At 41.3% G+C, this 26,612-nt stretch overlaps 1 protein-coding gene and 1 long non-coding RNA gene across 6 annotated transcripts in view; both read left to right on the forward strand.

Annotated features, from left to right (window-relative positions):
- Positions 1–26,612, forward strand: part of Fat3 (FAT atypical cadherin 3) — a 602,516-nt gene that overhangs the window by 450,934 nt on the left and 124,970 nt on the right. The gene's annotated exons all lie outside the window — the stretch shown is intronic.
- Positions 12,087–15,337, forward strand: LOC114696367. The gene is made up of 2 exons (XR_003734996.1): positions 12,087–14,818; positions 14,899–15,337. It is a non-coding gene; the product is annotated as an uncharacterized LOC114696367 (long non-coding RNA).

Below are 26,612 nucleotides of genomic sequence, written 5' to 3' on the forward strand. Positions count from 1 at the left end.
AAGAGGCTTATATTAGTTATAAATAGGCAGCTGCTGGTGTTTGCCCTGACTCTGCCCTTCTTCATCTCTCTCTTCAGTTTGATAGTACCCCCAAACTTTATTCTGCCTTGCCATTGGCAAAGCAGCTTTATTTATCAACCAATGAGAACAACACATATTTACAGTGTACAGAAAGACCAACCCACAGCAGATGCATTTCCAAGTGTGGTGACATGCACAATCTCCAGGATTTGGTTTTGTTCCTGTGGTGCCATCACTCACCTCCTGCAAGAGGTACCAGTATTTTAACTGTTAATCAAAATTCAAAGAAATTGACCAAGGCTTCCTTTATATTGAAGTTGGGGGCCTATTGGGCTGGTTTGTTAGAGGATGTAAAGTCGTTGCTTTTCCCTAACTATCCAGAATAGGCTTCCTGTGATGTAGAGTTTTCAGTGAAAGATGTTCATGGGTGGGATTGCTGCTGTTTAGTCCACATGCAGGAAGACAGACTGGATTTCCAGTGAGAAAAACTGAAGCAATGATAGGTGGATGGAAGAGTTTTATTATTAATATTAATTAATTAATTAATTAATTTATCTATTTGGTTTTTAGAGATAAGGTTTCTCTGTGTAGCCCTGGCAGGCCTTGAACTCACTCTGTAGACCAGGCTAGCCTTCCACTCACAGAGATCCATTTGCCTCTGCCTCCTGAGTGCTGGGATTAAAAGCCTGTGCTACCACTGCCTAGCCCAAATTAGTCTTTAAAATTAAATGAAATTTTAATTTAGAAAATATTTTAAGTACCCATTTAATTCAAATACTCTAGAGACTATTCTAGAATTCATAATCAACTTCTTACTCAGAGTCTCTTCTAATAATGACTACCTCCAGTGATTAATGAAATCATGGGTTTTATTTTCCTATCTTTATGATTTTGCTACATCAGGCTATACTGAACATATAAAATTGATTGAAACTGATACATTTGTGTTGGATTTTAGAGTTTCCAGATTATTCTCCTATTAAATGTTTTAACTGGTGATTAAAATAGTGGGCTTCGTGGTAACATTTTTATATGTGTAAATCATTGTATTTGGCCCCTACTTGCCCATCACCCTCCCTGTTCCCTTCCTCCTCTTATGGTCCCCTTCTTTCCCCAGTGTCCCATTTCTGCCTTTATGTTCTTTACATGTATTGCTTCAGGTAGAGCTCTGTGAGCCGGATACTCTTTTTCCACTTGGAGGATGAGGTATCTAGCTTGGAAAGGGCTGTGAGGCTTCAGACAGCAGGGAGGCATGCAGAGACATAGTGCTTCATCTCTTGATTTCAAGTCTAGTGGCTTAGTCAGAAGTAACTTTCTAAATGCCTATTTATAAATATGTTTTGGAAATAAATATTTTTTCTCATCCCAGTATGGGATCTCTAGGAGATCTGAATGTGTTTATGAGCATACTAATAACAAAGATTATGTATAGTTGCACAGTCATTATTTCTGAGAAATGCCCACTTATACCTTCAATTATCTATTCAAGTCTCGTAAAAGACAAGTTTCAATAATGTGATTTTTAAATAATATTTAACTTCCTTGGTCTTACCATATGTATTCTCACACCAAGAGTTGATTCAATTTATATAAAATGAATAGAATAGGGTTCTTTTTAGACCATTGATCCTTTCCTTCAAAATTTGATTGTAAGTTAATCTTACATTTGACACTCTCCATCTGTGCCTGCCATCCCTTCAGAGAGTCACTGTCATTTGAGAGTCCTGCAGGTCAGCACTCTGTATTGCTGTGCTAAAACTCAGCATTTTGCTATTGAGTCATGGATTTGTAAATGAGGGAGTTAAGTACTGTTTTATTTTCCACTTTCTATTGAAGCTAGAAATGCTTCCATCTGGGTGTGGTAGGAAGACTCTATAATCCTGTCTCAAAAAAAAAAATTAAAACCTAGAAATAGTTTCTACACATCATATAGACTGTTATTTCATTACTAGGACTAGTTTTATCCCTAGAAGACAGTTGGCAGTCTGGAGGAATTTTGTTGTTGCTCTCTTAGTGCAAGACTCATGATGTGGAGAGGCTAAAGATGTTACTAAGCAACTCATGGAGGATAGTCTCTACACTGAAGAACTATATGACTCTAAATATCAGAAGTGCTCCTGATAGCTCAACAGCATCCTCTCCCAATTCTATCTCTGGAGAAGGCTGAGCTCCTTTTCCAATGAAGGGCACAAACACACAGATCCCACACAGCCTGCCTTTGTCCTGGGAGAGGTAGGATCTCAGGTCATCAGATGCACTCTGCCTCCTCCTGGTGCCCTTATCATGTCAGTGGCTGTCATGTACTCATGAAAATGTCCTGCTCTCTGATCACTAAGGGCTTCTGAGAGGTCCTAGAGTCATCCCTTAAAAAAAAGAATTAGCCCTATGAGAGGAGCCACCAAAGTACTGTTGATGGTCCAGAGTCTTTTACCATCTCTAACACATTTGCATTTTCTTTGTTTTCTTTTAAAATTAATTTTGTCTTTGACAGTTTCTCCCTTGTAAATAATATATTGTGATGATATTTCATTCTTCTATTATCTTCTTTTACATTTTAAAAATTTTTATGGATTTTTGGTGTCCTCAATTAACTCAGTTATTTTATAATAGCAACATAGTAAATGATTTTTGAGTGAATGGCTTTAATTGTGTTGTTTAGAATTTCATACTTGGTTACAGAGCATGAATCCTAGTCACCTACTTTTTCCTATCATGCTTTCAGAACTGCTCTGCCTTCTGAATTCTGTTTTAGTCTCTCTGCTGTGCTAAAGGATCCATTTTTTTTAACCCATTTAATTCATGGTAACATGAGCTAAAAGATATAAGGTCTTTCAGGAAAAGAAAGCAAATCACGAATCAAGGCAGCAATAGGTAATTTAATTATTATACAGAAAAGGGCTGAATCCCATAAGAACCTGATACATAGAATAAAATGGGGTTAAGGTCTGTCTTAATTAGGGTTTTTATTGCTGTGAAGAGACTTCATGGCCATTGAAACTCTTATAAATGGAAACATTTCATTAAGGTGGCTTACAGTTTTGGAGGTTTAGTTTATTATCATCATGGTGGGGCATGGCAGTGTGCAGGCAGACATGGTGCTGGAGAAGGAGCTGAGAGTTCTATATCTTGACCCATAAGCAACAGAAAGTGAATTGGACATAGCTTGAGCATAGGAGTTCTCAAAACCCATCTCCGCAGTGACACACTTCCTCCAACAAGGCTATACCAACTCCAACAAAGCCACACCTCCTAATAGTGCCACTCCCAATGGGGGCCATTTTCTTTCAAACCACCACAAAGTCATGCAGGAGTTTGCAAGTGAAGCCTCAACCTGTGCTCCTCTGAATAGAGTGGAATTTGTTTTTTTGTATTCTCAAATACTCACTCATTCCATAGACAGTTTTCACATGCCTGCTATATGTCCAGGGCACAAAGATAAGTAAAATGTTATTTTATCCCTTCAAATGAATCATAACCTCATAAAGTAAGACCTCAGTGGTAGTCAAAGCTCCTGAAGCTGTTGAGGGCCAGTGGAGGATCCACAGAGCATGACATGAAGAGTGAAAGGTGAGGAGAGCCAGCTACCTTGAGGGAATTTAACAGTAAAAAATGATTAAAGGTGGGACCCAGGAAGAAACTGAGCAGGAATTCCAGATAAAGAGAATAGCTATTGAAGAAGAAATGGTTAGACTGAGGCTCTGGGAGGGAGGATGGGAGAGGGAAGGAGACAGATAGTTGGAACCTGAGCAGTAGTCACCAAGGCATGAAGCTGGATATGAACAGACTTTGTGTGTCTTGTAAGAGATTTTGGACATACCCAAGAGCTGTACTCTATGGCCAATTAACAAATGAACCTACTAACTCTGTGTTCTGGAAGGTTTGCTGTAAAGACAGGTAAACTTGTAAGACTATGGTCCTGTTAGCTCAAGGTTTGCATTTGAAAGTTCAGAGAATCAATTCAAGTGGATGAGTCAAGGCTGTGTTGGAATGTGATGACTTTGGTAGTCTCTCATTTGTCAAAATATAGAGGGTTTCAGAGACATGTGTTTTTGGTGTTCTAGATGATAGAATGGCCTGAGGACTGCATAGCAGATATGTAGCTGCTACTGCATCATCCAGTTATAAAGGGTGTAAAGGGGATAGCTGAAAGAGAGATGGAGGGATGGGCAGAAGACTTCTAAACAGAAGCATCAACATTGTGGGAAGGAAAGAGAACCTCCCACTCAGCAAGCTTAGTTCAATGAAAGCCTAGCCATCCTGGTTCACACAGACAGCTGGGCTTTAAGACAGACAGTGCAGGTTGAGTTTGGTGCCTTTAGTCTAAGATACACAGGAGCCAAAAATGGGAAATTCCCATAAGCGCTTTGGATGCATATGATCAAAGCCGTCCCTGACATTGAAGCTGGAGACACAGATCTGGAATCCTCAGAATAGAAATGATTATTTAAAGACTACATAAATACTTCTTGATTTTTATGTCAGTTTTTGAAATGACTTTTTGTGATGTGGATTACATGCTTTGGTGTAACAGCTGATTAGTGGATTAACAGTTTTTCTCTGCTGGAAATTGTCAGTTTAATATACACTGGTACCTAACATACCACTATGCTCTGCATCTGTAGTAACTCCCTTGTGATAAAATGGCACTTTGGAAGCTGTGCCAAGTTTATCATCACCTAAAACACTGTCCGATGTTTCAATTTGTTTTGTCATATTTGGGGTACTAGTCATTGAAGCCCAACTCTTCCCACATGCTAAGCACATGTTCTACCACTGAGATACACCACTAGCCTTTGATCTTTTAACATATAAAAAACATGGCTAGTAAAATTATGGTAAGAGTCCTTGATTACTGCGTCCTGTGTATGGAAGTTTTCCTAGTTCTTCTTGAGAAAGAATAACTTCTCAGAGGAGAGACAAGCCACATGAGGTTCATTTAGTGTCTCCTGTGCCCATAAAACCCCATTCTAAGTCTTAATATACATCAGACACTGGATTAGATGATGGGGCATTAACACATTGTCACTGGGCAAATCAAGTAAGCAGCTACAGTTGAGTGTGGAGAGGGGTCAAATAGAGGACAGTAGATGATTTGCAAACCATGAAAGACAACAGAAGTGACCTTGCTCATGGACATCGGGTGGAAAAAAAAAATCACAGTGCGATAATGCTTGCACTCGCCCTGAAGGCTAAGCTGAGTTTGCTTCCGCAGTTACATGTGAAAATTTTAGTTGGTCACCCTCATGGTAATGTTCCGGAACATATATTCAATTAATTTTAAAGCAACATGCTTGTTTATTTGGAACATGGTAAGTACTTGAAAATGGAGGACAAAATGCTAGTTATTAGTCAAGTAGACAAGGCAAGAAAGGAACAGTGTGCATACTACAGAAAGAAGCAGTGGTGTGTATATAGAATCATGTTCATAAAGAGTAGGTGTGTGGCTGTCGTTAAGATCATAGTAGGATGTTGACAAATGAACCATTACAGTTGCTTTGGAAACTGTTCTTTGAACTTGCAAAGGGAACATGAACTGTTCACAAAGTAAAACATGATGTCACAGCCGTATTTTTTGGTAAAAATGAATAGGGACCTGAATTAAGGAAGGGGATAAAGAAGAGAAGACAGATTTAAGATAGACTTGGGTATTAGAATGTATAGAACTCAGCGGTAAATTGGATGTGTGAACAGTAGACAAAGATTCTGCAGGCACTCTTCAGAAACTCCTTATGGCATCAAAACACACCAACCTGGCTTAGCATGAGAAGAGTTGGCCCCCCACAACCTTTGCTGAATGAGGAACCTGATTTTCTGCATCCATGCTGCTCCTGACTGTCTTTGACCCTTTGGGAAGTAGCACTAACTCTTTCAGGTCACTAGGGCACTAACCATAGCCACTTTTTATAGTTATACAACTGATTTACAGTTTTGAGGAATAAACATGGGGGAAGGCTTTCCTGGAATATGATGTCACTGTCTTAGGACAAAGTCAACTGCATTAAGACTGTTCCATGAGGCTGGTGTCATGAACAGGAAAATTTATGGAGCTTTTGTTCTCAAATTCTTAGCCACCTCTGATACATATTGTGTATGAAATTCTTTGTTCATTCCTGATATATTAAATCCATAGACACAGACTATTCTAAATGAATGAACCCAGCCACAGCTCACAAGCTTCAGGAAGGGACCATGATCAGGACTTTCATGCCTCAGGCTTGCATGCCACTCACCCAATTCAACAGCGCACCTTCTGCAGAGCCGCCCACAGTTCCCAACCACTGACTGCCATGTTGAGATAACTGCATGTGACTCAAGGCCCATGCAACAGGGCCAATTCACACTACAAAAGAGTGGATTTAGAGACAGAATCTTCATGTGATAGAACACAGTTCATCCCAGTTGACCCTTGAGCTATGTGATCAAACATCCATCAGACTTCCGAGAATAAGGGAGTTCTACAGAGTCTTCCCTTCTCTTCATCTCAGGATACTGGCACCGTCTTATCAAAGTCTCTACAGCATTCTTGGGCCTCAAGTAGCTATCAGTACTATGGAGTCGTAAGTATGACCACATTTCTGTTCTTTGAAATGGAAACATTCTGAGCTACGGAGTCATAATTGGAGGGTCCATTTATCTGGAAGTTCTGCCACGCAGATGCAATTTCAGTCACTTCGAAGGTGGTCTTTTCTTTTTCTCCTCCTTTCATACATGTGAAAAGAGAGACAACCCCTGCCCTGGCCCTCCCTCTGGTGCCTTTACAAAGCTGGAGCCAGACTGATTACAGACCTTTGTTGCTATAAAGACAGAGCAGAATGCAGTTATAAGAGAAGAAAGAGCCTTAACTAGGATTTCTTCTCCTGTGATGGCTATTTTTTTTTTCCTCTGATACCTTTCCAGAACCATGGCAAGGTGACATCTGCTTAGAATGTATTTAATTACAACTTTCCGAAGGCTGAAACAGTAAAACTCAGAGGATCCTAAGTCACAATTCAAAATGTTTGGAAAAGCAGATGAAGTGTAGTGTCAGCCAAGAGGGGAAGAAAATGGAATTTTGAATAGTCTGCCCGGTCTACTGATTACACGCTAACAAAGAGGATTGCCAGCCTGATTTTAGTCTCTGATTTCCATTCATGTGGGATCCTGTCATTACCATCAGGGTCTTTCCAGGTACCCACAGTCCTCACGATCTGAGGAATAGCGAGAGCATTCTGTTACACTATAATGTGGTAGCTGCAGATACAAGGAACCTGATCCCTACCCCTCTCTACAGCAATCCTAAGGCAGATTAAGGATCTCCCCTAAACTACAGTTACAGTGTGTGTGTGTATGTGGCAGTCTGTACATACAGAGGAGCATGTATATACGAATGCTGTGTAGAATAGAGCACAACAAAATCTTCTCTTTTTTTCTCTTTTTTCTTTTTCTCTCATACAATACATCCCAACCACAGCCCCCTTCCTCCTCTCCTCCCAGTGCCCCCCTCCCCCAGATCTGCTGCATCCCAACCACAGCCCCCCTCCCTCCTCTCCTCCCAGTGCCACCCCTCCCCCAGATCTGCTGCTCTTCCATTTCCCTTCAGAAAAGTGCAGGCCTCCCAGAATATTAATGGAACCTGGCATAACAAAATGCAATAATACTAGGCACAAACTTTCATGTGAAGGTTGTATGAGGCAACAGTAGGAGGAAGCAGGTCCCAAGAGCAGGCAAGTGTTATACATCCTTATTCCACTGTTAAGAGTCCCATAAAAACCCCAGGCTGAACAACCATAGCATATATACAGAGGACCTAGCACAAACCCACAAAATCTCCATGATTGTTGCTTTGGTCTCTGTGAGCCCCTATGAGCCCTACTAATTGATTCTATGGGGTATGTTCTCCTGGTGTCCTTGATCCTTCTGGATCCTACAATCCTTCCTCTCTACCTTAGGTCCCTGAATCATCCAGCTCCTCATTCCTGGCCATCCAGTCAGTTTCAAGCCTGGGCTCCTCTCTTTTGACTTATGCCTCAAGTTAGACCAGTTGCTGGTGAGCCACTCCCACTAGAGAGGGCCTGGTCCTAGGGCAGTAAGTAAAGGGGCTTCTATACTTAGGTGTCTGCATCCTCAGCCATTGGGGAAAGCAATTGCTTCCCCACAACAAAATCTTACATGAATATCAAAATTCAATGACCTAGAGCAGTGGTTCTCAACCTTCCTAGTGCTACAACCCATTAATACAGTTCCTCATGCTGTAGTGATTCCCTCAACCATAAAATTATTTCATTGCTACTTTATAACTATAATTCTGCTACTATTATGAATCTTAGTGCAAATATCTGATATGTGACCTCTAGGGTTGCAACCCACAGGTTGAGAACCACTGACCTAGAAGCTAAAGAGATGGCTCAGCAGTTAAGCACATATACTAGTTGTTTTAATTTGTTTTATTGCTGTGAAGAAACACCATGACCACGACAACTCTTATAAGGAAACATTTAATTGGGGCTTGCTTACAGTTCAGAAGTTTAGTCCATTATTGTCATTCCGGGAAGCATGGCGAGACACAGGTAGTCATGGTGCTGGAGAGGTAGCTGAGAGTTCTACATCTGAATCCATGGGCAGCAGGAAGAGAGAGTGAGCCACTGGGCCTGGCTTGAGCTTCTGAAACCTCAAAGTCCACCTCCCAGAGACACACTTCCTCCAACATGGTCACACACACCTCCAATAATGCCACTTCCTATGAGTGAGTCTATGGGGGCCATTTTCATCCAAAACCACCACATTACTCTTTCAGAGGACCCAAGTTCAGTTCCCAGTACCTATATCAGGTACCTCACAATGGCTTTTAACTCCAACTCTGGGGGAATCTGATGCTTCTGGTTTCTGTTGGCACCTGCACTCATGTGTACACACAGACATACATAATGAAAAGTAAGAATCAATTTTGTATGAGATCACCTAAAATAAGGCATTAGAAATTTTCACTACATATTAGTAAGCTTTGCTTATCAGTAGAATTAATTATCCTAATTTGGGAAGAATAGCCTTTTATTCACTAATTCAGTAAATGTATTATGTAAATCACAAAACAGAAGTTCATGCTGTGGTGTGCCAGGAGGTATTCAGATGAGAAGAATGCTATCAGGGAAACTGATACTTCAGTCCTTCCCTCCTTAGGGTCCAGTCATCCAGTGTTTTATTCACTCTTCTAAGAATCTATAGCTATGATCTCCTGTTCACGCTGAAACAGGGTGGTGGGATGGCAAACAGGAAAACAACCTCACTCCACTATAAACTCATGATTCTTATTTTGTAAAGGGTGTGCAAAACCTATGATCATTTGTCCTCAAGCATTTTTTTAAGAAGCACTGAACTTAAGAATAAGCAGGTGAGGAACCCTCTGGGCAGCTGTCCAAAGCAACACAAATACATGGTTCCAGATAGATTTCGAAACATCCCATTTTATGAAGAATTTTATAGTCACCTTATAAAAAGACAACTCAATAATACTGATTTCTTGGGGGGGGATATTTGATTTCTCAAAAGTAAAGGGCATTCCTTTTAAAATATCAAGTTGCCCGTGACTCTGATGTGGCATTTGAATAATACCACAGCATCGGTGACAACGAGGGACTCTTAACCTGGTTGCTTTTATACACAGTCCATACATGGAGCCCTCTTTTTTCCTTCCATCCATTCATTATTTATAGTATAACTGACGTGCCTTGAGATGGGCAGCTCCTGTGGCTGGATGCTATATTTTAGTTCATCCTCATCTCTGTCTCCCATAGGGCTCTCACATTACAGACCTTCCAGGATCAGTGAATACATAAAAGAATTACACAGAGATCAAGAAGAATATTGATATAAATGATACAGTTTTTTTTCTTGGATGGAAATGCCCTATGCCCCCACTTGTGCAGCAGTAATGTGCAGTTGACATTTTCTAGGAGTGAGTGTGTATTTCTGCTGGACCATGCAGGTCTGCAAGGGCTGCATAACATAAGCCTATGTTTTACAAAGTGCTAAGTCTGCCAAGTCTGTCCTGTGACCTCTGAGTTGGGGGACTTGAAGAAAAGACTTTGACCTTGTTGAGTTTTCTGTCTACAACCTAGGGATTAGAATTTCTTCATCAGCTTTCCTAGTTAAGCTGTGAAGAGATTCAAATGGGATCACTGATAGCAAAGTGCTCTGAAAGAGGGGTATGAAAGAGATGGCCTCAATATCATCATTGCTAATAACACAGAACATCATGGGTCCCTCCAGCATGTACTGTTGGGTTTTTATCACTCCGGCAACCCACCCACCAAACCCAAGAACACCAAGACTTGTGATGACTCAGGGATTGAAAGTCCATCCAAGAAGTTATTTAGGAGGACAGAAGGTCTCACTGTCAGCCTGCCTTGCAATGTAGTAATGTGTCCAAACCTCTGTCCATCAAAGATCCAGATCTTAGGGAATATTCCTCTGCTAGCTGGCCCTCAGCTGCCAACCAGACACTGTCTTGGTGTCTCTTCCCTCAGTCTTTTCATTTGTAGGACTTCTTTCAACTTCAAAGGAAGTGAAGAGGGTCCCCTGCTATGGTAATGTGCCTAGGCATTGCAACAGGGAAGCTGATAACTCTATAATTCACATATATCACCACTTCCTAAATTTGTTTTGGAATGGTTTCCCTGCTGGGTTTTTCATTCTAAAAAATCTAATGAATCTGTGAGTTTCAGAAAGTCTTTCCACTTTCTGTCTGTGCAAGGCTTCCCAGGATCTGAGCTATATATTCTGTAAATTACTTTCTCCTTCTTTGAGTCTGGGCCTACTCTTTTGACAAAGCCAGGAGGAAAAGAGGGGTGCTGATTTACAAAATTCTGTGCTCAAATCTAGAAGGCGGCTTATCAGGACAAGTAGTGCTCATAACTCATTAACTCAACATCCCACAAGTGTGCCCTGCCATGCTAAACTCCGCCAGCATTTGGCAGTCTCCACCATCTCACACATCCTGTAATGTGGTTTGGGAATATGTCTCCCAAAGTGCTTTTGCCATAAAGTAAAAATAGCTTTGGCTGCCCGCTAAAGAGAGTTCTTCCAAAGAGACATTCATTATTCATTGCTCACTGCTCTTCAGGGCTTCCCACCAGAGATCTCAGGAGCTTTCACACAAGGGCACTTACAGGTCTGACCTTCTGAGAGGAAGTGGAGGAGTAGGATTCTCCTGGCAAGGTCCTTCCATGCTTTGCAAAGTGAGTGGTACAGGTCAATTTGCTCAGCATAGGGGCAGCTCCGGTCTGAATTGACACAGCTCTTAGAAGGGGGTCAACTTCAACATAACGTCACTCTGAGAGTGAAGCTCGAGACTGCATGATGTCATCTGTCAGATGTAGGTTTGTTAGGATTTACCTAGCAAAGAAACCCCAGGCTTACTGGGACTCTTCTTTGCAAATGTCTTTGTAACGTTTTTTGGACTAGGCAAAGACTCTTTTCAGAGTTTACAGATACACACCTAACTCATCTGTCTTTAACTGACTCCTGAGGCTGTGTAACTCGCATTTATCTTTCATGACTTAGCACATTTAATGGAGTTCGATTTTGACATTGCAGAGAGCTCACCAGCCACTGTTTTTACATTATTTAGGCCTGAGGACAGGGACTACCTGTGGCATAATGGTGGGAACATTCTTCCTAATGTTCTGCCTCCACTGTCCACAGAACTGAAGACTCATCGTGAGGCTGTATGTGGCAACAGATGAATGCTGCTTGGGAATTGGGTGGAAAGTTTAGGCCTCGAGAAATTGTCCTTTTAGAAGATTATTAATTTTCTTAAGTTATGAGGTTTCTGAGTCTATGTGATTTCATAGTCAAAGGATAGATTCCTCTACTAATTTCATAAAAGTGAACTTTGGAAGTATCATAAATTCCCAAAAAAAACCCAAAACTTCTGTATTCCTTGCAATAGTTGTTTCAATTTTTCAAGAATATATGACAGACTACTAGAGTGCCATTACAATCATTTTATTTGAATTTTTACTAAAATAGTGCATTAACTATTTTTTTACAATACCAGATACCTAAGAGAAACAATTTAAAAAAAAAAAAGTAAGATTTATTTAAGCTCATGCTTCTGGAAGTTTCATTTGATGGTTATCTGGCCCCATCTGTGCACTCGTGGTAGGGCGGAGCACCCTGATGAAGAGGGTCAAGTAGAATAGAGCTACTCATCTCACACAGAGACAGAGCAAACCTCAAGATAAGCACCTCATGACCCATTTCCCCAACCAGGCTCTCCCTCCTGACAGTTCAACAGACAGGTCTGTCAGGGGGTTAATCCAGTGAAGTCAGGCACCTGTGAACCAGTCATTTCCCATAGTTCCCTCTGGTGAATTCTACTGTGGAGGGATCCAGGCCTTCAATGAAGGATTTTTCAGGGTCCATACTTCATTGTAAACCATAGCAAAAAACAATTCTAGACATTCCTTTTGGTCACTTTTGTATGTAAGATTGGTTTCATTTTCTAGATACACAAAATTATTTCACTGCTAATATTATTCATGTTTGGGTTTTCCTGTCTCTGCCAGTATACGGCCCCACACATCTCCTTCAATTATTCTGATTCAGGCCCTGAAAACTAAAAGGTAAGAGTTCTGTCCTTGAAGAACTCTCAGATCTACTCTGGAGAGACAGACAGTTTTATAAGGGGTCAGAAGCATTTGATAGAAAAGTGCAAGAACATGGAGGAAGCAGAATAGGGACAGTTACTAGCTGGAGCTTATCCTGGTGTTACATTCTCCTGGAAAACAATGACTAATGGATATCAACCAATACAATACATTTGCTGGATAGCGATAACTGTGATTAAGGTATCGGTATTGATAGTGTGTAAACCTTGAATTTGAGTCTATTTAAGTCTACTGAGTTGATCTTTATTTAAAACTTACATGTACTTACTGTCATCTTGTGCAAGTAATTAAGATACTCCCAGTACCTAAGGGGAGCCACATGTCCCTTTCAGTAGCTATATCCTGAGACACATTTCCCTGGGGATTTTCATTTTATTATGTGTAAAGAACCAACATCACCTGTTGTGTTATGAATACAAGAGTGCACAGGGTTTTTAATCACTCTGTTAATGGGATAATGAATTATGTTTGTTTCTAACCAACAAGGTATCTACCTAATTTATTAGCAATCTAAGAACCTTGCTTTGGCTATAAAGGCAACATGCCTTTATGAGTGGAAAACAAAATAGAGTAAATAATTTATTCACTGATGCAGGGCCTTGTTCCTGGTACCTTATATGAAAACTAAATGGAAATGATGTTAGATCTGTATCCATCATAGATAGCCAGACATCAGTGTTAGAGACTGACAATGTGGTGGTTGAGTGTATAACCTAGTTGAATGCAGAGATGTTAATGAGAACTAAGATGTGTGATCAGGGAGCATGTTGGTGCACAAACAAGGCCCACCAACATCTAAACAGGAAAAATTCTACCTGAACATGCTAAAATGTCATAAAGAAACAAACTGTTAGACCAGGCCACAGAAGTATTTGCAAGAACTATAGGAATAAGGAAGATCCCATGCATGGGAACCCCTAACAATATTCAAGGGTCTGAAATAACAATAGTTGAGCTTTCAAGGAAGGCTTATTGCTTACTGCTGCATAGCCAGAGCTCCAGCACTGTTTCCACAGCACTAGCAAGTGTGTGTTGAACTGAGCCATCTGGCTGTGTGAGCAGAACTTTAGGTCAGTGGATTGATACTGCAGCTAAAGAAAGCCTGACAGACAAGTATATCACACCTCAGGGGTCTTGTTTGTTCAGGATAGAGAGTGTGAACCTTGTCCTATAATTAAGCACTTCCTAAACATGCTCCTTTAAATGTCAGGTATGGGACATGCAGGTTCATCACTCCAGGTTCTTACATCTATCCATAAAGCTCAGGAAAGACTGGTTTAAAAGTTTAGACTTTCTTGTGTATATTATAAAGCTCCAAGAGGGGACTATCATTCTTCAAATTTCTAAGATCCTGGATAACAATCAAAGACAAGTTCTGGCGTTCTCTGCATGTTTTATAAAATCTACTTTGAACAATGAAAAGTCATTACAGGTTTCTAACAAATAATTGGCATTCAAGCATTGAATTTCAGTTTAGAAGACTTGGGGTGAGGAACAGAATGGGTGAGGGAAGGGTGGAAGTAAAAAGACTCTGTGGAAGGCAGGTGCCACAGTTTAGGAGAAGATAGTGATGATGGCTTGAGATTATGCATAGAGAAGAAGGTATGAGCTGTAACTGGCGTTCCAGGGGTAGAACATGTCAGAACTAGGAGCACACACAAGTTGTGCCCTGGACAAGGACAAAGAGCCAGTGGGTCCCAGTGCACTGACTCTGGCCTCTGTTCTTTGCTGCCAAACTTTGCACCAGAAGAAGCAGGGCTGCATGCAGTCTGGAGAAGATATCATCTAAGGTGCAGGGATGCATGCAGTCTAGAGATGATATCATCTAAGGTACATGGCTGCCTGCAGTCTGGAGAAGATATCATCTAAGGTGCTGGGTTGCATGCAGTCTGGAGAAGATATCATCTAAGGTGCAGGATTGCATGCAGTCTGGAGAAGATATCATCTAAGGTGCAGGGTTGCATGCAGTCTGGAGAAGATATCATCTAAGGTGCAGGATTGCATGCAGTCTGGAGAAGATATCATCAAAGGTGTGAGGCTGCATGCAGTCTGGAAAAGGTATCGTCTAAGGTGCATGGCTGCATGCAGTCTGGAGAAGATATCATCTAAGGTGCAGGGTTGCATGTAGTCTAGAGAAGATATCATCTAAGGTGCAGGGCTGCATGCAGTCTGGAGAAGATATCATCTAAGGTGCAGGACTGCATGCAGTCTGGAGAAGATATCATCTAAGGTGCAGGACTGCATGCACTACAGAGGACAATATCTGTACTTCTAGTAAGTGGCTGATGAGGTATTGAGAGGAGTATCTAAGATTATGACTATTTCTAACATACATGCTTGCCTGGATAAGGTTGTTTTATTTTATTTTTCAGCCTTCTTATAATTCTTTTAGAAATACAGTCCCTGAAATCAATATCTCTCGGGAAGGAATAGTGACTGTGTAACTCTGTTGTTCTGAACAGACTCTGCCAAAAGCTAAGGTTTTATCTTTATCACATATTAAAGTATAGGTACTATTATACCAAAAAAAAGCTCTTCTGAGATTTGAAGCAGGGGTTATAAGTCCAAATGCTTACAGCACCCATTCAAGCATTGTAAATAAGTAAAGTGTGTAGCAGACTAAGAGTCTGGGCATGAAGCTCACAGAAAATGTCTCCATTAAAAAAAAAGGATTGCTCTTCATTTGCTTTTCAGTGGACAGTCTTCTCTGTCTGTATTTTATAACCATTTTAAAGGACTTGAGCAGTGAGCCACGTTTCTCCATCTTAAGAAGTGATGAATGTCATCCAGCACACCTGCATTGTTGGTGATGCAGTGGAGAACGGTGGGTCAGGAAGTTTCACTTTTCAGGAGAAACTGAACAGTTCGCTTTTTATAGGAAATCTTACACAATTTAAATGGTTCGCAGACATTTTTATAATATGCTGCCTAGAGTAAATAAAGCAAATCTATGGGCCATGGCTTACAATCTCTACCTTGGTCCATATGGACTATCCTCTATACACATGGGTCTGATTTCTTACGAAGTTTAAAAGTCAAGGTTTTTAGGTAGACAGGTGTTAAATGACCTGCTAAGTTGTCCTGAAAACCTATGTTGAGTTTCTGAGTCGGGAGAGAAAAGCCCTGTTTCCCAAGCCAGTAACTGGAGCAGTGTCCTTATTTTTGCATTAAGCCTTGGCTGTGGAAAGAAAGACATATATATATATATATATATGAGTTAGTGTTTAAATACAATAACACCATCAGTGGAGCAAAGGCAGAGAAACCTTCCAGGATAAAAGTGACAGAAGGCATGAGGTCCAGAGCTGTGAAATGGAAGGCAATTTATTAACAGTATTTTCCACTGGCATGCAAACCTGGTGGATTCAGTTTTACAGAGAGAGTAATATAGAGCAGTATATCAATGAGGACCTTGATGTCAGGGGGACTGTGAATAGTGCAGGGGGATTTAGCCTTAAAGCTAACATGATGTCACATCTTGGTTCATGGCAAGACTCTTGAAGCACATGTGTGAGCACAGAGATCAGATCCATCTGGGCAAAGCGGGGAGTTCTCAAATGGGTGGTAATCACCCTCTTTCTAAGGAGACTCAGGAGAGGTGTTTCTGATGATGGGGAACATTAGAATCAAGCAAGTTTTGTGAATAGAAAATGATGAGCAGATGAGTCTGCAAGGAAATGGAAATGGGATGAGATTAGTAGCTGATGCACACCTCTCTGCAGGAAAAAAAAAAAAATACACAGCTTGAAGAGCTGTCAGGCTGGAAGAGGCTTTCCTTCCTGAAGTGCTATGAGGAGATTTGGACAAACCTACAATTTTAGTAGACAGATGCTGCCAACGTGTGCTGGTCAGGGCTCTTTCTAAAAAAGCTGCCCTTTAGGAGTTGCTGGGTCTAACATGGTGGGGAAAAGATGTCATTGTGGTCGTAAGACGCCAGATTCACAAGTGCCTTCTACCAAAAACTACAGAAGGAAGCGCGAGCCCTGTGCTGGCACCGTGCTGTCCCCTTTAGTGGCTCAATAACTTGGGAGAATAACCACCCTGTAGATGCGAGAGAATCAACTCCCTCAGGCACTCAGAGGGCCGCTTGTGGGGATCGAGGCCTGAGTTTGTCCTGGCCTTCACAACACTGTGAGTTCTTTGGGTTAAAGATAGTTTTTGTTTGTTTTGTTTTGTTGTTTTGGGTTTTTTGTTTGTTTGTTTTTTTTTTGTTTTTTGTTTGTTTGTTTGTTTTTTGAGACAGGGTTTCTTTGTGTAGCTTTGCATCTTTCCTGGAACTCACTCTGTAGCCCAGGCTGGCCTGGAACTCACAGAGATCCACCTGCCTCTGGGATTAAAGGTGTGTGCCACCACCGCCCACCTAAAGTTAGATCTTGAGAAGAAGAATTCAGTGACTTTGTCATCCCAACCTAAGGATCCTGGTTCCAGGGATCAAGCAGTATCTTCAGCAGAGCGTCTGTGGCTGTGTCCTTCCCCATACGGACTTCTTAGAAAGACAAACTTTGCGAAAGGAAGCAGTCCAGAGCAAATCCCTGTCAGCTGCTTTCCCATCTGCTCACAAGGGACGAACAGTCACGAACTGTAACAAACAGGTTCTCCTGTTCTGTGTAAATACCCTTCCCTGCAGAGAAGAAGTGTGGTCACTTCTCTCCAGAGCATTGCTCCATGCCTCCGGCATCACCTCTCCACAGAGGGTCACCATCCACCTGCCCTTCTTGCTCTTTGCTTCCTTATCTCCATCCTTATTCAGTCTTTTCTTCTTCCTTCTCCTCCTCACTTCCAGCCCTTGCATCATTGATTTCATAAGATTTCTTATGACGTCGACCATCTCCATCATTTTAACAATCTTCTTCCAGAAATACCTGGTTGAGTGAAGTTGAAAAGAGCAGGGACACTTCTGTCCCCAGTTCACAGAAAGTGGGGTCCTCAACATGCTTTACAGCAGGCAGCGTGGTGCAGGGCTAGAGCACCACACCTCTGGTTGATTTCTTAGTACCAAATTATCGGTCAAATAACAGAAACTGCTTGTAAAAGAAAAACTAAGGGTAGATGCATTAGTGTCAGCTTCCAGATGCCTTTCTATTGTGGAAAACACAGGGAACCACTGACGTTAATTTTAGCTCCATGATTTCACCTTTTGAAGTTTATCTTCAAGAATGCCTGCTCCTTTGAGACCTACCCTTTAATTCACTGTTTGCTCACAGTTTTCTTTATAGAAGTGTCAGGAAGCTCTTGTCTTCCCAGAAATGCAGGAGTCTGAGCTCGCAGGCAGAAAGGTCTGTAGCTCAGCCTTTATATTCACTCCTGAGTATTTCTTTTTTTTGAGAAGGTCATTTCTCTGTTTTTCCACCTGCAAAGAGGAGATAAAGTAACTTTCAACCTATTATTTCCAGAGAATTAGGCAGCTAAAATTTACAAAATTTCCCAAAGATAAAAAGTGGAAAATAGCCGGGCGTTGGTGGCGCACGCCTTTAATCCCAGCACTCGGGAAGCAGAGCCAGGTGGATCTCTGTGAGTCGAGCCAGCCTGGCTACAAGTGAGTCAGAAAGCGCAAAGCTACACAGAGAAACCCTGTCTCGAAAAAAAAAAAAAAAAAAAAAAAAAGTGGAAAATAAATATGCTCTCTATTATAGAACAGTAACTTTTTAAAGAGCTCAGCACTCTGGAAATACCTAAATTAAAACCATAAAATACTGAACTAGATTCACACACATATGTATGCATGCATCTATTTTAGTACTTTGATATATATATATATATACATACATATATATATACATACATATACATATACACACATGCACATATGTGAGATTATCTGAATTCATATTAATTCATGAATTCATGCTTTGTCTGAAGCTCAAAAGCCAGCTTAGAATTCTGATACCAATATTTCGGATAGATTGAGGTTATTTCTGGTGAAACGATGTCAGACTAAGAAGCTAATCTGTCTAGACCTCAGGCTCCTCTGAGTGAGCTGAACCAGGAGGGGGCTGATACACCCTGCTACTCTTGAGTTCTCCTAATCGCTGTTGACTTTCTGGGAGTATGAAGGTACACAAAGGTATTTGTTTTTCCAAAGTTCTTCTGCATACATGAGGACATCAGGGTAGGAAAGTGTTCAGTAGTGGGTCCCTTCATCCATTCTCTTTCTATTGCTAACTAGGATTGGAAGCACCCAAATATACACACACACAACCAAAGCACACCACCCCCAACTCAGCCACTGAGAGGTGAGTTCAGGAGAGAACTAGAAAGCCAGAGTTTGGATCACTAGATCCATGTGAACCCAGACATAGTAGCACATTTCTAATGCTAGAATTCCAATGGCTAGATGGGGCTGGGTTGTAGAGGTGGGAGTGGGGTGGGGGTGGGAAGATGGAGAGAGGAGAATCCCTGAAAACCTACAAGCCAGCTAGCCTGGCATCACAGAGTGACCTGTATTGAGGTAGAAGACAGGACAGCACCAAGGTTTTCCTCTGACTTTCACATGCTTTTGCACACCATGAAATATGTGAACCTTCACGTGCTCATGCACATACACGTGCGCGCGCGCGCACACACACACACACACACACACACACACACAAATTTTTCAAAAGTGAAAAATTATTCTCATCAAGAATATTTTTAACACCCACAGTATCTGAAATTCTACCAAAGCAGCTTGTCCTTTGCATTCTGTGATTTTTCTCCAACTCTACGATTTTTTTTTTAAATTTTCATTGTTTATATCCATTGTACAAAAGGACCATTACATAAGACCTTCCAGTACAGGTATATATTGCATGTTGAACACATTCCCCTCTATACATGCCTTCCTTGACTTTTATTCCCCCTCCTATAACCATTTGTCCTCTTTGTTTCCCTAAACAGTTTCATCTAAGCATATTTTAAAATTGTGATCATATCAAAGAGAATGGTAACAAGCTTGTATATTAGCAATTTGTCAAAGGGCTTCCTAAATGATATTCAAAGAACATGGCAATACTTGTATACCTCCTTTAGGTGTGCAGGGACAGCCATTCCCAGATAGGAAACTCTAGAATAATGGTCCATCACGCAGTCACACTCAGCTGTTCAATAGCTATGATGCAGCTCCTGTGAGCTTAATTGCTGCATGTGTGTAGACACCCTCCCTTAGTTCAAATGGCTTGATCTTTACCTTTGCTCCTTGGCCAGAGCCTGCAATCTAGACCAGGAGCAGATAATGAGAAGGTGTACAAAGTCGTAACCCTCCTTCAAGAATTGTCTTCTTTAGAATAATAGCAGGTGCTAAAACAGCTCATAGCAATCAAGAGGCCAGAACAAAGGGTGGCCGAGGAGAAGGGGAGTTGTCAAGATGGGACAATTGCTAGAATAAGAAAGAGAGGGACTCAGCCCAGACGGTGGCAGATCCGTGATAGTAACAGCTGCCTGCCTGCCTGCCTCCCTCTCAGAGATGTCTGAGGCCACATCACATCTTCTGATGGTAACTGTGGCCTCCAGATACGGCAGCCACAATGATGCAGAAGCCACAATGCATGTCACACACTTGCCATTGTTGCCCAGGATATGCTACACTGGGAAGCTGAGGCCAGCAGGGAAGGGCTGCATTTGAACTATGTCCAGACAAAAGAGATGGAGCCATTCCAGTGGGCTGCGACAAGCATTTTGATGAGAGGAAGCATAAGGCAGAGAGAAGGCATAGAAACCACAGACCAGGATGAAGGAGCCTTGTGTCATTCTGTGTCATCCAGCATGGGGATGGTACTCACATTTTTTTTTTCTCTGTGACTGGTTTAAGGATACACAATTCATATTTCCCAAGAATTTAGCATAATGCCTACAATCTTCAACGTGGAATGGAATTCCTGATAAGCTAGAGATAATAGAGAAAAACGGGGACTGCTTATCTTCTCTCATCTCTGAAGTCAGACCAATTCTATGTTCAGAATGATAGAGTACATTTTCTGAAAGAGGGATGAAGAAATCTATTTGCACTCAAAACGTTGGGCCTCCTGTCTCGGGATACTGAAAGACATTGTACCCATGCCCCGTGGCCAGTGTCAGAGTTTAAGTGCCCGAGAACAGGAAAAGTGCCCAGAGAATGGAAACAGTCAAAGATGTTCCCAATTATCAAGAAAGGGAGAAGGCTTGATTCTAGATGTACAGCTGAATGCTTGGATGTTGGATCCAAAGCCACATGGGGAGGGACTTCCAAACAGATGGTGGTCAGATGCTACTCCATGGACTGTGCAGGAAGGTAAACTAAGGTGGGCTGTGACAGGGAGGTGAGGAGGATGGGCTGTGACAGGGAGGTGAGGAGGGTGGGCTGTGACAGGGAGGTGAGGAGGGTGGGCTGTGACAGGGAGGTGAGGAGGGTGGGCTGTGACAGGGAGGTGAGGAGGGTGGGCTGTGACAGGGAGGTGAGGAGGGTGGGCTGTGCTGCCAAACTGTCAGGCACAGCACAGACCACCATTCTGACACTCACTGGCTGAGTGGTATCACACAAGTTACATGCCTTCTGAGCCTCAGTTCCTGCAGATATAAATTGGAAAACTTGCAGTTTAGAAGGTACATGTGTGTGCATGCATGTGTTCATGCCTGTGTGTGTGTATGTGTATGTGTGTGAATGTATGTGTTAAGAATCCATGTTGACAAGTCCAAGTGGATCAAAGACCTGAACATAAATCCACTTACACTAAACTTAATAGAAAAGAAAGTAGGAAGCACTCTTGAACGTATTGGCACCAGAGACCATTTCCTAAATAAAACACCAACAGCACAGACCCTGAGCACAACAATTAATAAATGGGAACTCTTGAAATTGAGAAGCTTTTGCAGGGCAAAAGACACAGTCAATAAGACAAAAAGACAGCCAACAGAATAGAAAAAGATCTTCACCAACCCCACATCTGACAGAGGATTGATCTCCACAGTATATAAAGAACTCAAGAAACTAGACATCAAAATACTAAACAGTCCAATTAAAAAATGGGCTAAAGAGCTAAACAGATAATTCACAAAACAAGAATCACAAATGGCTGAAAGACATTTAAAGAAATGCTCAACATCCTTAATCATCAGAGAAATGCAAATCAAAATGACTCTGAGATACCACCTTACACCTGTTAGAATGGCTACGATCAAAAACACCAATGACAACCAATGTTGGAGAGGATGTGGAGCAAAGGGAACACTCCTCCACTGTTGGTGGGAATGTAAGCTTGTACAACCACTGTGGAAATTAGTATGGTGGTTTCTCAGAAAATTAGGAATCAAACTACCTCAAGACCCAGCCATCCCACTCTTGGGCATATACCCAAGGAATGCTGATTCATACCATAAAGATACATGCTCAGCTATGTTCATAGCAGCACTATTTGTAATAGCCAGAACCTGGAAACAACCTAGATGCCCGTCAATGGAAGAATGGATGAAAAAAATGTGGTACATATACACAATGGAGTACTACTCAGCAGAGAAAAACAATGAAAGCATGAAATATGCAGGCAAATGGATAGAAGTAGAAAAAATCATCCTGAGTGAGGTAACCCAAACCCAGAAAGACAGTCATGGTATGTACTCACTCATAAGTGGATTCTAGATATAAAATAAAGATCAATCAGACTACAACCCATAGAACCATGGAGGCTATATATATAGCATGGAGGTCCCTAGGACTACTGTGGCTTATAATAACTTTCGGTTTTACTCAATTACTGAGCAAGCCTCAATGAAACATCTCACTATTAAGATAAGAATACATACTCTATCAAGATGATAATAGAAAAATAAATTAATTAATTTTAAACAATAAAAAAATAAATAAAAATAGAAAAATTTGAAAGTATTAAACAAGCAAACATTTTACTAAAATTAAAAAAAGGGAGAACTAGGGACTCATCATTCCTCTTCACATTCTATTCTTTCCCTTGTTTTATTTATTTAAAAATTTTTTTTATCGGTGGATTCTGCTAGAGTTTATCGGTGGATTCTGCTGGAGGATTGGATGCAGATAAGCACTGGAGGGCTCCTGTTGCAAATCACCCTCTGGAGCGATGGAAGGATCTTTCTATTAGCACGTGGAGGAGACCTGATCTAGTGCTGGTGTGGCCCCAGAGTTTGGTTTATGTCTTTCCTCAGGACAGTGAGATTCCTCTTTGGATTCCTGAGCACTGAATGCGCCCTGTGGCTGCTGCTGAAGCCCAACATGACAGAGACCTAATGGGTCATCATGAAAAAATCTACCCTTCTGATGCCAATGGAGATTGAGAGCCCAATATGGCCAGCTTTGGCAAGCATTAATATTAGCCTAGGAACTGTAGCCATGAGATTGGATTCTCCAGAAGAGCTGCCAGCCAAAGTCATGCTTGGATCAAGAAAACCGGGTCTTGGCAGTTAGTGTTCCTGGAGTTGTATCCATGCCAGTGGATGTCCACACAATCCAGAAGAGAATATGGCATCGCTGCTGCCACTGTTGCTGTTATAACAATGGCACACACCACTGCTACTGTTTCTGGGATTACCGTTTCATAATTGCTTACTACAGCTAGCACAGTGGAGACCCTGGCAACAAAAGTAGCTACTATAGTTAGTTAATCTTTCATTCTATTGGGCATGATAAATTTAATTCAGTAGTTATATACATCTCGATTAGCTTTGAAAATTATAAATTTATAAACTCAAGTTCCAGTTGTTTTTGGGATACTATTTTATAAGGACTCCAGCATACAGTATGGCTCAATAAGGAAGGGAATGTCTCAGTTGCCTTTAGCCTACTGGCTATGGGTGAGATAGGACCTCTGTTGTCTTTTCTGTATCAAACACACAGATTGCAAACCCAGTGCCACTTTGAGATCTTTGGCAGCAATTAACCATGCAGCTCACACACAATTGAGCCAATATGATAATGAGTATTCAGAGACAGGTAATTTCTGGAGGGCACTCACCAACCTAAAACAGAGCACCTGTGTGGCCTGGGCAGGCATCTCCATGACAGGTGAGGTGACCTGCTGACATCCCACACAACCCAAGTCAGAAGCTCATTTTTTTAATAAAAGGGGGACCTGCAGGGCCCTGGCCCCCGTTTTGGGTAACTATTGCCTTACTTGTGGACTTGACTTGATATCCTCCCAATACTAATTCCCTGCCAGGTTCTACCCTCCTGAATGCCTAAGGGAAGTTCCTTGTCTGTGTATCCTGAATAATGGGCGTTAACAGCTTAGATGCAAGATTGTAAAACATCAGTAGCAAACCTCTGCCCTTCGGGGTCCTCCCATTGTGCTGTAAGCCTGTAATTAAGACCTCCTACCCCCTTCAAGAAATGACATTCGACATTTAAAATTATATATATATATATATAATATATATGTATATTATATTATATTATGCATATATATGAATTAATACTGCAAATATAATCTATGAATACCACAAATGTGATTAATATCATGAGTGTAATTTAAAAAAGAAAGAAAGAAAAGAAAAAAAAAAAAAAAAAAAAAAAAAAAAAAAAAAAAAAAAAAAAAAAGAAAGAAAAAAGAAAGAAAGAAAAAAGAAAGAAAGAATCCATATTGATGACTTGGTTCTCTTTTGGGATGTTGGTTGCTCAGCTTTGCTGTGGGATAATGCTTTTGTACACTGGTTTAATAAAACGCTGATTGGCCAGCAGCCAGGCAAGAAGTATAGGCAGGACAGCAGACAAGGAGAATTCTAGGAAGGGAAAACTGAGTCAGGAAACACCAGTCCACCATCCAGGGGCAGCATGTAATGGCACACAGGTAAAGCCACGGAACACGTTGTGACATATAGATGAACAGAAATGGGCTGAGTTTAAATGTAAGAGCTAGTCAGTAGTTAGCCTGAGCTAATGCCAAGCACTTTTAATTAATATAAGCCTCTGTGTGTTTACTTGGGTCTGAGCAGCTGCAGGACTGGTGGGTGAGAGAGATTTGTCGTGATCGCAGGCCAGGTGGGACACAGGGAAACTTCAGCTACACAGCTTATCCCCCAATTTGTCTCAAATAAAGTTTCTACATGAAGAGTACTGGATATAACTTTCATTTATTCTACACAAGTTTATTAACTACTTACTATATTCTAGGCATTTATTCTAGTTTCATTTCTGACACTGTGATAAAATGCTCTGACAAAAAGCAACTTGGGGAGAAAGACTTTATTTTAGTTCACAATTACAGCTTCTCATCCATTGTAGCAAAGAAGTTGAGGTAGCAGGAACTTAATACATGTCTACAGCCAAGAGCAGAGAGAAATGAGTATAAACATGCCCACATGCTTGCTTGTTTGCTCTTCTCTGATACTGTTCAGGACCTCTGTCTAGGGAATAGTGCTGCCTGCAGTGGGCTGTGTCTTCCTATATCAACTAACAATCGACAATCCTCAAGACATGACTATAGCCCAACCTCATCTAGATGATTCCTTATTAAAACTCTCTTCCCAGGTGATTCTAGGTTGTGTCAAGTTAACAATGAAAACTGACCTTCATAGTGCTGTTCTATATGGCAGGAAATATCCTTGAACAGAATAGATGAGAATCATGCTTCTAAGTCTTATATTGTACTAAATATCTTGTAAAGATATGTAACAATAAGCTCATAAAACAAAATAAGATCATCTTATTTTGTCAAGGGAAAATATAGAACATGCAGACTAATATGGAATCTTCAAAGAAGAGTGTGAAACTTTAAATATGTTGGCCTTGGAATAGCTAGTTATGGTCAGTTTGCTGACCATAGGAAGGAATTTCAAATTGGAACTCTCCAGCCCAGAAATAATAAATATGTTCTCAGATATTCTTGTGATCACTGGACAATGCACTAGACAAGTGTCAGGGTCTCATCTTTCAGGACGTTATAGTTTCATGCTCTGTGGGACAGGGAATGACAACCATAATAAATATCAGATAAGTTTGGTGAAGGGAAATGTGGCCTCTCCCTGGCTGGTGTCACACTAGGTTTCTTAATCTCCACTTCTTTGTGGTCCCCTGAAATTCACACATCTTCCAGAAATAGACGTAAAAGCATGCTTCTTTTGTCATTGTGTCACCTGAATCCAGTGGTCTATGTTTGGTGCCTTCTGCCTCTGCATCTGTTGGCATTCATGGACCATGAGGACTCCAAAGAAAAATGAGATGGCCTTCACTGTCCTCTCAGTGGCACTGAATGTTCTGTGTTCCCCTTTGTTAGGAAATTAATCTTTCAAGCTTTTGATTAATTGCCAGGACTACTGATTATTGATCTTCAGAGCAGATCAGAAAACCTGGGTTAGCAGAGCAGTGTTTTCTTGTCAGGCCACAGCAGAGCTGAGGCAAGTACACATGGATCATTCCTGAGCAACAGTGGTTCCTGGCACTATTAATGGAAAATGACACAGAGGAGAAGCTGTTGGGAATTTGTCTCAGTTCATTTGGCTTTGATCTCCAATGCAATTACTCTTTCCATATTGGCAAAGTTCAGTGGGTGGGTTGAGGCCAAGGACAGTGTGTAGTTAGACTTGTTGCTGCTGTGGTGAAACACCTGAGAGAAATAGTTTAAGGAAGGAAGAATTCATTCTGGCTTATGGTTTTAGACATGTTAGCCCACCATCCCTGGCTCTGTCAATTCTGAGCCTATGGTGAAACAAAAAAAAAAAAAAAAAAAGGAAACAAACAAAAGTCATAGCAGTGGGAACGTGTAGATGAAGTCGCTCACATCATGGCAGACAGGTCATGGCAGTGGGAACATGTGTGTGAAGCTGCTCACATCCTGGCAGACAGGAAGCAGAAAGAGGAATGGAGAGGGGTACAAAACAAGGTATAGCTCCCAAGAACATGCCCACAGTGATCAACTTCCACCAGCAATCCCCAAGTGCCTAACATTACCAGAACCTCTTAATACAGTGCTGCCATCTAGAGACTTAAGAACTCAATGCATGAGTTCTTTGGGGTGACACTCCACATCC

This window comes from Peromyscus leucopus, chromosome 7 (genome assembly GCF_004664715.2).
Source record: "Peromyscus leucopus breed LL Stock chromosome 7, UCI_PerLeu_2.1, whole genome shotgun sequence".
NCBI lineage: Eukaryota > Metazoa > Chordata > Mammalia > Rodentia > Cricetidae > Peromyscus > Peromyscus leucopus.